Source organism: Macaca mulatta, chromosome 12 (assembly GCF_049350105.2).
Source record: "Macaca mulatta isolate MMU2019108-1 chromosome 12, T2T-MMU8v2.0, whole genome shotgun sequence".
Taxonomy (NCBI): domain Eukaryota; kingdom Metazoa; phylum Chordata; class Mammalia; order Primates; family Cercopithecidae; genus Macaca; species Macaca mulatta.
The window spans coordinates 10,345,493-10,359,351 of record NC_133417.1 but is presented as its reverse complement, the minus strand read 5'-3'; the positions used below and the strand labels follow the sequence as shown (position 1 = coordinate 10,359,351).

At 40.9% G+C, this 13,859-nt stretch overlaps 1 long non-coding RNA gene across 1 annotated transcript; it reads left to right on the top strand.

Annotated features, from left to right (window-relative positions):
- The first annotated feature begins 786 nt into the window (after positions 1–786).
- On the top strand, positions 787–3,624 carry LOC144333559 (uncharacterized). Its single transcript, XR_013402314.1, has 3 exons — positions 787–850; positions 1,015–1,191; positions 3,563–3,624. It is a non-coding gene; the product is annotated as an uncharacterized LOC144333559 (long non-coding RNA).
- Positions 3,625–13,859: the final 10,235 nt, after the last annotated feature.

The following is a 13,859-nucleotide window of genomic DNA, read 5'->3' as shown; positions in this document are numbered from 1 at the left end:
TTATGTGTGTCTTTTAAATATATCATCCGCTTATCTAGGCAAGCTCATCTGCACATTCAGGCCGGTGCTGAAGTGTTCAGATCCTTTCCTGTCATTTTCTGCGACTGTAAGAGGTGTCTAAAGCCCACTGCCCAACGCCCAGGCAATCCTGCCCCTGGCTTCCCATCTCACAGCTCCTCCCAGTTGCCCCTTGTCCATGGCTGCTGGTTGAAGCCACCCTTCCGGAATCACTGCCTTTCCTGTCTGCTCCCGTCCCTCTCCAGTCCCAGCCAGCTGGGCCACTCTGCAGCTGGGACACAGCCCTCCTGGCCAGGAAGCTCACTCTGTAGGCAGGCCCAGCCCCCAGCCATGTTGGCCCATCCATTTGCCTGGTCAGAGCCCCTCATTCCCTGTGCATACCACTCCCCAAACCGCACATCCAAGAACGACAAAGTCCCCTCCTGATGGACCCAGCCTGCGTCTCCACCTGGCCACTGAGTCTAGACACCAAGAACCCTCTTCCCCCAACCGTATCTCAATGTCCCCATCTATAAAATGGGACCATTGCATGCAAAGGTCTCCCTTCCACCCTGACATTGCACATCTGAGACTCTGTCCTGGCCTGTGACATAGATGCTAATTCTACTTTACACCCCTGGGAACACTGTCCTGCTTTGGGCCGTTGTCAGCTGGGCTGTCACCGGTCAACCCATGCTCCCCCTACAAAGCATGCATGTTTTCAGTCCGGGCCTTTCCCTCCTTGATCTCATTGCCCCCTCCCAGGGTCCTTAGTCAGTGTGAGAAGGCAATGCACGTGGCCTTGCTTTGTACAGCTGCAGGGTTAACAGAATGGATTCAGCAGCTCAGCAAGGTGAGCACACCCCGGTGCTGTACGGTGCTTTGTTGTTTGAGGATGGTGGTGGGTGGCTTAGATTTTTTGATGGCAAGTTGATTTGTTAAATTATCGGGTGCTAAAATTAGACATTGCAGTATTGGCAATGCCTGTGCTCAAAATGCCCCCTCCTGGCTTTCTAGCTGCTACACAGCACCCTCCGTGCCCCTGGCTCTCCTGCTTTGGGCTGGTAGAAGATCGGGCATCCTGGGCCAGTTTCCTCAGAATACTCCTGAATTCCTGCAGAGACTGGGAAGGGACCCATCCCCGCCAGCTGCAGACTCAGCCGGAGTTGGCTCAAGCTTGTCTTCTTCACAGGCGTAAGCTAGTGGGATTTTTCCTGCTGGGGCTTTTCTGCTAATTGTTCTTTATTGAAGTATCACTGACACACGGTAAAGGACACAAAGCTTAAGCGCTCAGCTCAATGCATTTTGACACATTCACACACTCATGTGAGCATCACACAAATGCAGTGAGAGTATTTCCATGGCCACACCAAGTCCCTTTCAGTCACTCTCCCAGCCCCTGCTCAGGCAATGGTGGCTCTGATTTTTCAAAATTCAGTGAGATTATACGGTGTGCCGTCCTCTATGTCTGACTGCTTTCTCTCAACAAAATGTTTCTGAGACGTATCCATGATTGCATGTATCAGCAGTTCCTTTCTATCAATGAGTAGTATTCCATTGTAGGAAGATAACATGGCTTGTCCCACCCGTTGGTAGAAATTTGGATTGTTTCCAGTTTGAGGCTACAGTGAAGAGATGCTATGGAAGTCCTTGTGCATGTCTTTTTGTGGACATAGTCACTCATTCCTGCTAGGTATATGTCTAATATTGAAACTGTTGGATCATAGGGTAGTTATATGTTCAACATTATTGAGAAGGAGCAAGGATCCCTAAGACCCATCTTAAGGGCCCACGGGGTCATCCCCAAGCATGGAAATGAAGGAAAATCTGAGTCTCTTCAAGGGAAATTCCAAACATCTAGCTGGCCTTGGGAGGTAAATGAGAAATCTGATAAACAAGAAGGCAACAGCAGCTTAAAACAATCACCAAGGAAGTTAGAGACACAACACGTTTGGTTCCTATAGAAATTAAAATAGCATCTTGAAACATGTCCCTTAGTTGTTTTCCAGAAACGTGGGCTGCCGTGAGATGGAAAGTGCTGACTGCTGTCACGCAGACCTCAGAGAAGGAGGAACTAGGGACTGAACTCTGACCATAGTGCTTTGTTCTAAATTTCTTCCTGGCCGGGTGCTGTAATCCCAGCACTTTGGGAGGCTGACAGGGGCAGATCGCTTGAGTTTGAGCCATCATGGCAAAAACCTGTCTCTACCAAGCCCAGTGGCTCACTCCTATAATCCCAGCACTTTGGGAGGCCAAGGCAGGCAGATCACCTGAGGTCAGGAGTTCAAGAACAGCCTGACCAACATGGTGAAACCCAGTCTCTACTAAAAATACAAAAATTAGCCAGGCTTGGTGGTGGGTGCCTGTAGTTCTAGCTACTTAGGAGGCTGAGGTGGGAGGATGGCTTGAGTCCTGGAGGTAGAGGTTGCACTGAGCTGAGATTGTGCCACTATACACTGCAACAATAAATAAATAAATAAATAAATATTTCTTCCTGAGGGGTCTGGAGAGAGTCATGCCCACAGGTTGCAATTTAATATTCCTTTTTTCTGACCTCAAGTTTTTAGACAAAGCCTCATGTATTTAACCAACTGCAAATCAGAGAATCTCTGAATCCATCTATGACCTGTAAGCCCCCACTTCAAGATATCCCACGTTGTCCGGGCACAGTGGCTCACTCCTGTAATCCCAGCACTTCGGGAGGCCAAGGCAGGTGGATCACAAGGTCAGGAGATCGAGACCATCCTGGCTAACATGGTGAACCCCTGTCTCTACTAAAAATATAAAAAATTAACCGGGCGAGACTCTGTCTCAAAAAAAAGATATCCCACCTTTTTGAGCCTAACCAATGTATAACCTCCATGTACTGATTAACAATTTTGTTTGTAACTTCTGCTTGCTTGCTATATACCCCTGCCTTTGAAAGCCCTTGTTTGCAAGCTGCTGGGGAGTTTGAGCCATGAGCATTAACTGCCCAGTGCTCGCTTGGCACCATGCAATAAATGCCTCACTTTCTCTCACAGCAAATCTCAATGTCAGCTTTTGGTTTTGCTGTGGACCCAAGTTTGGTTTGCTACCATTATCAAAAATAGCCAGATAATTTTCCAAAGCCACTGTACCATTTTACATCCCCACCAGCAATGTGTGAGATTTCCAACTATTTCACATTCTTATTTTAGCCAGAAAAGTGGATGCATGGTGGTATCTCATTGTGGGTTATTTTGGTTTGGGGTTTTGTTTTATTTTGTTTTGTTTGCATTTCCCACGACCAGTGAGAATGAGCACCTTTTCACATACTTATTAGTCATTCTAATATCTTCTTTTGTGAAGCCTGGTGAAGACTTCTCCCCATTGTATAAACTGGATTATTTCTTTTTTCTTATTTATAGTCATTTATCATATATATTTGTATGTGAGTCCTTTGTCAGACGTATTTGCAAACATTTTCTCCAATTTTACAGTTTACCTTTTTACTTCCTTAGTGGTGTATCTTGATAAGCAGACATTATTAATTTTTATGAAATTTTTAGGTGAAAAGAAATCTCTCTTTCTCTCCCATCACTAGGTGTATGGCTGAGGCCCCGTAACAAAAGGCAAATTAACAGAAGAAAAACATATACATTTTAAATGACACAGAAGTCTCCAGAAACGAAGACTCAAAAGAAAAGGTAAACTTGTGGATTTTTTTATGCTAGGTTAGATAAAGATGTGAATAGGATGAAGAAATAAGATTGGATGGAGGGGGTACAGTCTAATGGTAATAAACTAGCGGAATGTAGAAGACCTGCTGGTTCAAATTCTTCCCTGTGATAAGGATGCTCGTTTCCTCCAGATACAGGAAGGGTACATTTCACATGAGGTTCTATGACCTGCTTCAGGGGAAAAGGATGAGGAAGGTCAAAGCGTGACTTTCCCGCTTCTGTACTTTGCTCACATGCCAAAGTGTCATATTTTGGGCCTGAATTCCCTTTACCAAATTCAATTTACCAATTTCTCTTTTCTGACTAATGCCCTTGTGTTCTGTTTAACAACTATTTGATTTCCATGAGTTCATGAATATATTTTCTGTCTTTTGTTCTAGACACGTCACCTGTCACATTTAGGTTTCCATTCATTTTAAATTAATTTTTGTGCATAGTTTGAGGACGGGGTTAAGGCTCATTTTGTTTTCTCCAGCTGTTCCATCACTGTTTATTGAAAAGAAATCTTGGCTAGACAAGTGGCTCACACCTACAATCCCAGCATTTTGGAAGGCAGTGGCGAAAGATCACTTGAGCCTAAGAGTTTGAGGCTGCAATGAGCTATGGTGATGCAACTGCACTTCAGCCTGGAAGACAGAGCAAGACCCTGTCTCCACAAATTAATAAATATTAAAAATAAATTTAAACAAAAAGTATTTTCTTGCTTTGGTGACTCTGTTGAAAATCAGTTTACTGTATATGTGTGGGTCTATTTCTTGACTCTATCCTGTTTCATTGGTCTTAGGACCACACTGCCTAATTTCTGAAGCTTCATAGTATGTCTAAAAATCAGATAGTTTCAGTACTCCAACTTAGTTCTTCTTCAAAGTTGTCTTAGCTATTCTAGAATTCGCTTGTCAATTTCAATGTGTACAAGTCTGCTAGATTTTTATTGATATTGCATTTAATATAGAGATCTATTTGCAAACAATTATCATCTTAATAGTATTGAGTCTTATGATTAAACATATTATAACTCTCTAGGTCAAGCTTCAGTAATAGCTTATAATTTTCATTAAAGAGCTCTTGCATATCTCTTACTAAATTTTTTGTAGGTGTCTAGTATTTTTAACACTATCATCAATGGTGTTTTTTCATTTTATTTTCCAGTTGCTTGTTGGCTTCTGTATAGAAATACAACTGGTTTCTGTCATGTCATCTATTTTAAAAAAGCAGTTTTATCTTTTCCCATTCTAGCTGTATGCATTTTATTTTTTCTTACCTTATTAAACTATCTAGGACCTCCAGTATAAAACTGAATAAAGACCTGGCCTTGCATTTCTTCTAACCTAAGGGAAAAAATATTTAATGTTTTATGATTGAGGATTATGTTAGCTGTAGATATGTCATAGATACCTTTTATTAATTTATGAAAATTTCTTTCTAATCATCGTCAACTAAGAAGATTTATCATAAATAGGTGTTGACTTTCATCACATTTTTCTAAAATTTTTAAGAAAATTATGTTTGATTTTCTGTCTTGCTAGTGCAGTGAAACAAATTGATTTCAAAACGTTAAACCAACCTTACTTTTTTGAAATAAAATGCAGCTGGTCTTGAGGTAGTGTCCCTTTTAAATATTGGTTGATTAGGCTTGATAGCATTTTGTTAGAATTTTTGCATTTTTATTCATTATTTATTTATTTATTCCTTTATTTATTTATTGCAATATCCTTGCTAGACTTTGATATCAGGCTTATGTTGCTCTTATAAAAGAAACTGGGAAATATTTCCTCGTATCTATTCTCTGAGGGAAAAAAATTGTGAACAATTGGCAATTTTTTTCTTTCTACCATGTCAGGGAGAATTCATCAATAAAACCATGTGGACCTAGAGTTTCAAAACTCAGAACAGTTTTTCATGTGGCCTTGATTTTTTTTAAATTTTTTAGCAGTATTCAGATTTTCCATTTCTTGTGTTGGTTTAGGAAATTGTATTTTTCAAAAAATCTGTCCGTTTTCTTTTTCTTTCTTTTTTTTTTTTGAGACAGACTCTCGCTCTGTCGCCCAGGCTGGAGTGCAGTGGCTGGATCTCAGCTCACTGCAAGCTCCGCCTCCCGGGTTCAGGCCATTCTCCTGCCTCAGCCTCCCGAGTAGCTGGGACTACAGGCGCCCGCCCCCTCACCCGGCTAGTTTTTCTGTATTTTTTAGTAGAGACGGGGTTTCACCGTTTTAGCCAGGATGGTCTCGATCTCCTGACCTCGTGATCTGCCCGTCTCGGCCTCCCAAAGTGCTGGGATTACAGGCTTGAGCCACCCTGCCCGGCCTGTTTTTGTATTTTTAGTAGAGATGGGGTTTCACTGTGTTAGCCAGAATGGTCTGGATCTCCTCACCTCATTATCCACCCACCTCGGCCTCCCAAAGTGCTGGGATTACAGGCATGAGCCACCGCGCCCGGCTCCATTTTCTTTAAACTGTCAAATTATTAGCGTAAAGTTGTTTGTAATAATAGTTAATACATTAATATCCCTGAAAGACTGTAGGATCTGTATTTATTTTATTTTATTTTTTATTTTTGTCAGTAGTCCTAGAAATTGACAATGTTACATCTTACCAGGGTTCTGGAAAATAGCAATCATTAAGAAATCCCCTTACTTTTTGGTATTCCAGAAAAAGACTTACTGCAAAGAAACACTGCTCCCTATATAACTTCCCCCATATGACTCACAGATGCCACCTTGTTCATCTATGATGAGGTCAAACACAGGCCCTCCAAATTCCCACTCTTTGCCTCGTAAATTATGAAACTATTTGCTCCCCACTGTTCAATCCGAAGAAAATGCTTGTTAACCTAACCTTAGTTAAGATTCTGTCTTTCCCCAGGTCCCAGAATTCTCACTCACCTCCACTATGAGCCAACATACAACATACAGCCCACCCTTAATGGCCTTTCTCAAGAGTAGGCTGACCTCAGGATACAACATCCTCTAACCTATTGTCCGATCATCTCCCCTCCAACCTGTAATCCTATTCTTCCAATTCTCACACTCTGGGTTCCTTCCAGGTTTGTTTACTCCTCCTTATACAAGAAAAATCCTTTTCTGCTTAACCTTTGGGACCCGTACAGGTCTCATGGTCAGAGCGTTCTCCTTAATGCAATAGTCTCTTTCCCCCTCTTGCAATAATCTTTCACTTGAAGTCTCTTCTTATCTAAATTTGGAGTTGTTTTTTATTTGACAGAATTCATCAATTTTACTTATCTATTCAAAGAAACAACTTTGGCTCTGTTAATTTTATCGGTTGTTGATTTGTTTTCTGTTGATTTCTGCTCTTAATTATTTTTTTCTACCTTCTCTCTGTTTCATTATTTCTTCTGTTTTATGACTTACTGAGATAAAAACTTAGATCGTTTAGTTTAAAACCACTTTCCAATTTAATAGATTCACTTAGTGCAATAAATACACCCCTTTACATCCCACAAATGTTCATACATTGTGTTTACATTTTTGCTTGTTTCAAACTATTGTCTAACTCCCTTGCAATTTCTTCCTAGATCCATAGGTTATTTAGAAGTATGTCGCTTAATTTCCAAATATTTTATAATTTTCTAGGTTTCTATTTTTTGGGGGGAAGGAGGGGGTTTAATATGGTCAGAGAATGTACCCTGTATCATTTCAATCCTTTAGATGTCATTGAAATGTTATTGTTTTTAATATGCCCCAGGCTATAGTCTATCCTGGTAAGTATTCCATGTGCACTTACACAGAATGCTTATTTACAGAGACAAGTTTCTATGGGTTCTCATGTTTCTGTATGTCTTATAAGCAGAGACACTAATGGTCTTTTTTATTTTTTCAAAGATATTTACATAGCAAACAGCCTTTGAAGATGGAGATAATGTATTCATTTGGAACAGAGGGCAGGTTAATTTGCTGGACACTGTAATAAAGATAATGACTCCCTCTGGGGCAAAAGTTGAGTAGATTTGCTTTCACCCCATGATAAAAGCCTGAGGTTTCCTAATCATAAGGTTCCTCGGCTGTGATGCAAATCACTGCTTGCATAGCATCCACCTGGGCCGTACTACATCACCCCAAAGAGAGTTGGCAAGGAAATAAACGGAACCGAGGCAAACATGAAGCTCAGTATACTTGCTGTGCTGTAAATTATAAGGTTTTTTTGTCTCTGACGCGGGGAATCTCAGGCCTTCTCCAGCAACCATGAAACTGGGAGGCTAACTAATTAGCATGCAAGTAGGGCAAAATCTAAAACCTTTACTGTTCTTGACATTTATTATGCAGCTGTTGGATGAAATGTTCTGTATATGCTCATTAGGTTAAATTTATTAATCAGGTCATTCAGATCTTATATATCCCTACTGGTTTTTTTTTTTCTGTATTTTTTAATCAATTACGAGAGAAGGGTGTGTGTGACTTCCATTACGATTGTGGATTTGCCTCGGTCTTCCTGTACTTCTGCCAATTTTCGCTTTTTGTGTACTTTTTTAATAGATGTTGATATGGTTTGGCTCTGTGTCCCCACCCAAATCTCATCTTGAATCATACTCCCATAATTCCCACATGTTGTGGAAGGGACCTGGTGGAAGATAACTGAATCATGGGGGCAACTTCCCCCATACGGCTCTCATGGTAGTGAATAAGTCTCATGAGATCTGATGGTTTCATCAGGGGGTTCTGCTTTTGCATCTTCCTCATTCTCTCTTTGCCGGCTGCCATCCACGTAAGATGGGACTTGCTCCTCCTTGCCTTCTGCCATGATCCTGAGGCTTCCCCAGCTAAGTAGAACTGTAAGTCCAATTAAACCTCTTTCTTTTGTAAACTGCCCAGTCTCGGGTATATCTTTATCAGCAGCATGAAAACGGACTAATACAGATGGTGTCTTGTTTCCCAGGCTGGCCTCAAACTCCTGGACTCAAGGAATCCTCCCATCTCAGCCTCCTAAGTCACTGGGACTACAGGCATGCATCATGGGGCCCAGCTTGTTTTGTGTGTACTTTGAAGATATAATACTGTGTTCAAATTTTTTGGATTATTTGTCATCTTGAATAACCAGCCCTTTTATCATTTAAGATACCCCTCCTTATCTTTGGTAATATTTCTTATTATTAATCTACTTTGAGATTAATACAACCACACCAGCTTTCTTGTGCTTACTGTTTATGTGGTATGTATTTTCCATCCTTTTACTTTTAGCAGTAGTTCTATTATATTTAAAGTGTGTCTAAAAAATAGTATGCAGTTTATTCCTATTTCAACAGTCTGTCTTTCATCATAGTACTTTGGTGGTTTTAAATTATGTCCACAGGCACAGCAAAATGACTGACTAGGAGACTCCAAGCTCTCATTCCTCCACAGAAACACACACACAAACTGTGTAAGCCAACTTTACTTGAGCTCTGGAGAATAATCAAAGGTTACAGCTCCTAAGAAAACATCTAATCAAAAAAAGCCATCTGAAAAATGGTAGGAAAGTTTTGTGGTGCTTTTTATTCATCCTTTCCCCATCCTCTTCCAGTGTGACACCAGCCTTAGTCTTGAGTGTCAGGATCCCAGTCTCCCTTTCTTTCCCTCAAACCAGAAGGAATAGAGCAGACCCCTATTTGCAAATTACTATGTACATCTGTTATAACCTGGCTAAGGAATACCTAGAGGACTGATGTAGGGTACTCATCTCTGTATGGCATAACTGAGTATGCAGGCAGAAAGAGCAGTGGGCACTTTTCCCTTAGTAGTTTGTAAAGCTACAGGGGAACTGCAAGTCAACAGATGTTTTGGGCAAGAGATTACAAGTGGAGACATACAACAGACCATCCAAGGCCCAGAGGAGAAGCTGGGGTAAGACTCTTTGGGAAATTAGGACATACAAAGCAGCCACATATGTGGAAGAATTTAGTAGTCTCCACATGGTCAAACAAGATGCATGCTCAGAAAAGATCTGAGATGACATTAAGTTCATCAGTCACCTCAGGCTGACTCCTAGACTCAGAGCAAGCCTATCTCTAGACTCAGGGCAAGCCTGTCTCTAGACTCAGAGCAAGCCTATCTCTAGACTCAGAGCAAGCCTATCTAAGTAGCAAAGGAGCGGTCTAGCACAAAGCCCGTCTGCAAAGACTAGAAGAGGAGATTATTCACTCTTTGGGGCTTCTATTGTGGGGAAGGCTATTGTTTGCTTGCTTTAGCTCCACGCATTCAAGAAACTCTGAAAAACATTAGCTGAACCAAGCTAACATAAAAGAGTGATCACACGTGACAAGGGCTTTGCAAAAATAGTTTGAAAAATTCTCAAAAGAAACTACTACAGCCTTTGACAATTAGAATAAAAAAGAGCAAATGTTGTGAAAAGAAGAAAAACTGTTTTTCAGAGTTACCACATTATAACAGTCAAATACCCAATATTTAATAAAAAGTCACAACGCATAGAAGAAAGAAACACAAGAAAATATGGCTTGTTCAAAGAAACAAAATAAATCACAGAAACCATTCGTGAAGAAGCCCAGACATCAGAATTAGCACACAAAGACTTTAAAACAACTATATTATGTATACTCAAAGAGACAAACAAAACCACAAAGGACTAAAGGGAATCAGGAAAACAATATATGAACAAATGAGAATATAAATAAAGACATAAAAGTCATAGAAAGGGGAGTGGCAGGCAAGATGGCCAAATAGAAACAGCAGTGGTCTGCGACTCCCAGTGAGATCAACACAGAAGGCTGGTGATTTCTGCATTTCCAACGGAGATACCCAGCTCATCTCATTGGGACTGGTTAGACGGTGGGTGCAGCACAGGGATGGCAAGCTGAAGCACGGTGGGGCTTCAACTCACCTGGGAAGCTCAAGGGGTTGGGGAACTCCCTCCCCTAACCAAGGGAAGTGTGAGGGACAGTGCCACGAGGAAAGGTGCACTCCAGCCCAGATACTACGCTTTTCCCACAGTCTTCATAACCCGCAGACCAGGAAATTCCATTGGGCGCCCACACCACCAGGGCCCTGGGTTTCAAGCACAAAACTGGGCAGCTGTTTGGGCAGACACTGAGCTAGCTGCAGTTTTTCTGTTTGTTTGTTTGTTTCATACCCCAGTGGTGCCTGGAATGCCAGCGAGACAGAACCGCTCATTCCCCTGAAAAGGGGGCTGAAGCCAGGGAGCCAAGTGGTCTAGCTCAGTGGATCCCATCCCCACAGAGCCCAGCAAGCCAAGATCCACTGGCTTGAAATTCTTGCTGCCAGCACAGCAGTCTGAAGTCGACCCGGGATGCTAGAGGTTGGTGGGAGAAGGGGCTCCACCATTACTGAGGCTTCAGTGGGTGGTGTTCCCCTCACAGTGTATACAAGCCCCCAGGAAGTTCAAACTGGACGGAGCCCACCACAGCACTGCAAAGCCTCTGTAACCAGACTACCTCTCTAGATTCCTCCTCTCGGGGCAGGGCATCTTGGAAAGAAAGGCAGTACCCCAGTCAGGGGCTTATAGATAAAACTCCCATCTCCCTGGGACAGAGCACCTTGGGGAAGTGTACAGGTACTTCTACATTAATGTTCATCGCAGCATTAGTCACAATAGCTGCAAAGTAGAAAGAACCAAGTGTCCACTGATGAATGAATGAATGAATGAATGAATGAATGAATGAAAATGTGATGTATACATATAATAGAATATTCTTCAGCCTTAAAAAGTGCAATCTAATATATTCTATAACATGGTTAAGCCTTGAAAATATTAAGTGTTTGCCAGATGCAAAATGACAAATGGTGTATGATGTACCTAGAACAGGCAAATTCATAGAGACAGAAAGTAGAACAAAGGTTACCAGAGGATTGGTGGAGGGGAGAATGGAGAGTTACTGTTTAATGGGTACAGAGCTTCTGTTTGGGATGACGAAAAAGTTCTGGAAATGGATAGTGGTGATGGCTACACATTGCGAATGTACTAATACCACTGAATTGTAAATTTAAAAAGTGTTAAAATGGTAAATCTTATGTATATTTTACCACAATTTAAAAATCACCAAAAAATCTTCACTTCTTTCAGCATTTTTTTTTTTACACTTTAAGTTCCGGGATACATGTGCAGAATGTTCAGGTTTGTTACATAGGTATATGTGTGCCTTGGTGGTTTGCTGCACCTATTGACCCATCCTCTAAGTTCCTTCCCCTTGCCTCCCACCCCCAACAGGCCCTGATGTGTGTTATTCCCCTCCCTGTGTCCATGTGTTCTCATTGTTCAGTTCCCACTTATGAGTGAGAACATGTGATGTTTGGTTTTCTGTTTCTGTGCTAGTTTGCTGAGGATGATGGCTTCCAGCTTCATCCATGTCCCTGCAAAGGATATGATCTCATTCCTTTTTATGGCTGCGTAATATTCCATGGTGTATATTTACCACATTTTTTTTATCTAGTCTATCATTGATGGGCATTTCGGTTGGTTACAACTCTTTGCTATTATAAATTGTGTTGCAATAAAAATACTTGTGCATGTGTCTTTATAGTAGAATGATTTCTATCCCTTTGGGTATATACCCAGTAATGGGATTGCTGGGTCAAATACTATTCCTGATTCTAGATTCTTAAGGAATCACCATACTGTCTTCCACAGGGTTGAACTAATTTACATTCCCACCAACGGTGTGAAAGCGTTTTGGTTTCTCCACAGCCTCACCAGCATCTATTGCTTCTTGACTTTAATAATTGCCATTCTGATTGGTGTGAAATAGTATCTCATTGTGGATTTGATTTGCACTTCTCTAATGATTAGTGATGTTGAGTATTTTTTCAACATTTGTTGGCCACATAAATGTCTTCTTTTTAGAAATGTCTGTTCATATCCTTTTCTCACTTTTTAATGGGATTGTTTGTTTTTTCTTGTAAATTTGCTTAAGTTCCTTGTAAATTCTGGATATTAGACCTTTGTCAGATGGGTAGATTGCAAAAATTTTCTCCTATTCTATAGGTTGCCTTTTCACTCTGATGATAGTTTATTTTGCTGTGCAGAAGCTCTTTTGTTTAATTAGATCCCATTTGTCAATTTTGGCTTTTGTTGCAATTGTTTTTGGTGATTTTGTCATAAAGTCTTTGCCCATGCCTGTGTCCTGAATGGTATTGCCCACGTTTTCTTCTAGGGTTTTTATGGTTTGCAGTTTTACATTTAAGTCTTTAATCCATCTTGAGTTAATTTTTGTATAATGTGCAAGGAAGGGGTCCAGTTTCAGTTTTCTGCATATGGCTAGCAAAAAATAATGTACCTTTCCCAGCACCATTTATTGAATAGGAGATCCTTTCCCCATTGTTTGTTTTTGTCAGGTTTGTCTAAGATCAGATGGTTGTAAATGTATGGTGTTATTTCTGAGGTCTCTTCTGTTCCATTGGTCTATATGTCTGTTTTGGTACCAGTACCATGCTGTTTTGTTTACTGTAGCCTTGTAGTATACTTTGAAGTCAGGTAGCATGATGCCTCCAGCTTTGTTCTTTTTGCTTAGGATTGTCTGGGCTATAAGGGGTCTTCTTTGATTCCGTATGGAATTTAAAGTGTTTTTCTAATGCTGCAAAGAATGTCAATAGTAGTTTGATGGGAATAGCATTGAATGTATAAATTACTTTGAGCAGTATGGCCATTTTCATGATATTGATTCTTCCTATCCATGAGGATGGAATGTTTTTCCATTGTTTGTGTCCTCTCTTGTTTTCTTGAGCAGAGGTTTGTAGTTCTCCTTGAAGAGGTCCTTCACATATATTGTTAGCTGTATTTCTAGGTATTTTATTCTCTTTGTAGCAATTGTGAATGGGAGTTTATTTATGATTTGGCTCTCTGCTTGCTATTTTTGGTGTATAGGAATGCTTGTGATTTTTGCACATCGATTCTGTATCCTGAAACTTTGCTTAAGTTGCTTACGAGCTTAAGGAGATTTTGGGCTGAGATGATGGGGTTGTATAAATATACAGCCATGTCATCTGCAAACAGAGACCATTTGACTTCCTCTCTTCCAATATGAATACCCTTTATTTCTTTCTCTTGCCTGATTGCCCTGGCCAGAACTTCCAATACTATGTTGAATACGAGTGGTGAGAAAGAGCATTCTTGTCTTGTACCAGTTTTCAAAGGGAATGCTTCCAGCCTTTGCCCATTCAATATGATATTGGCTGTGGGTTTGTCATAAATAGCTCTCAAT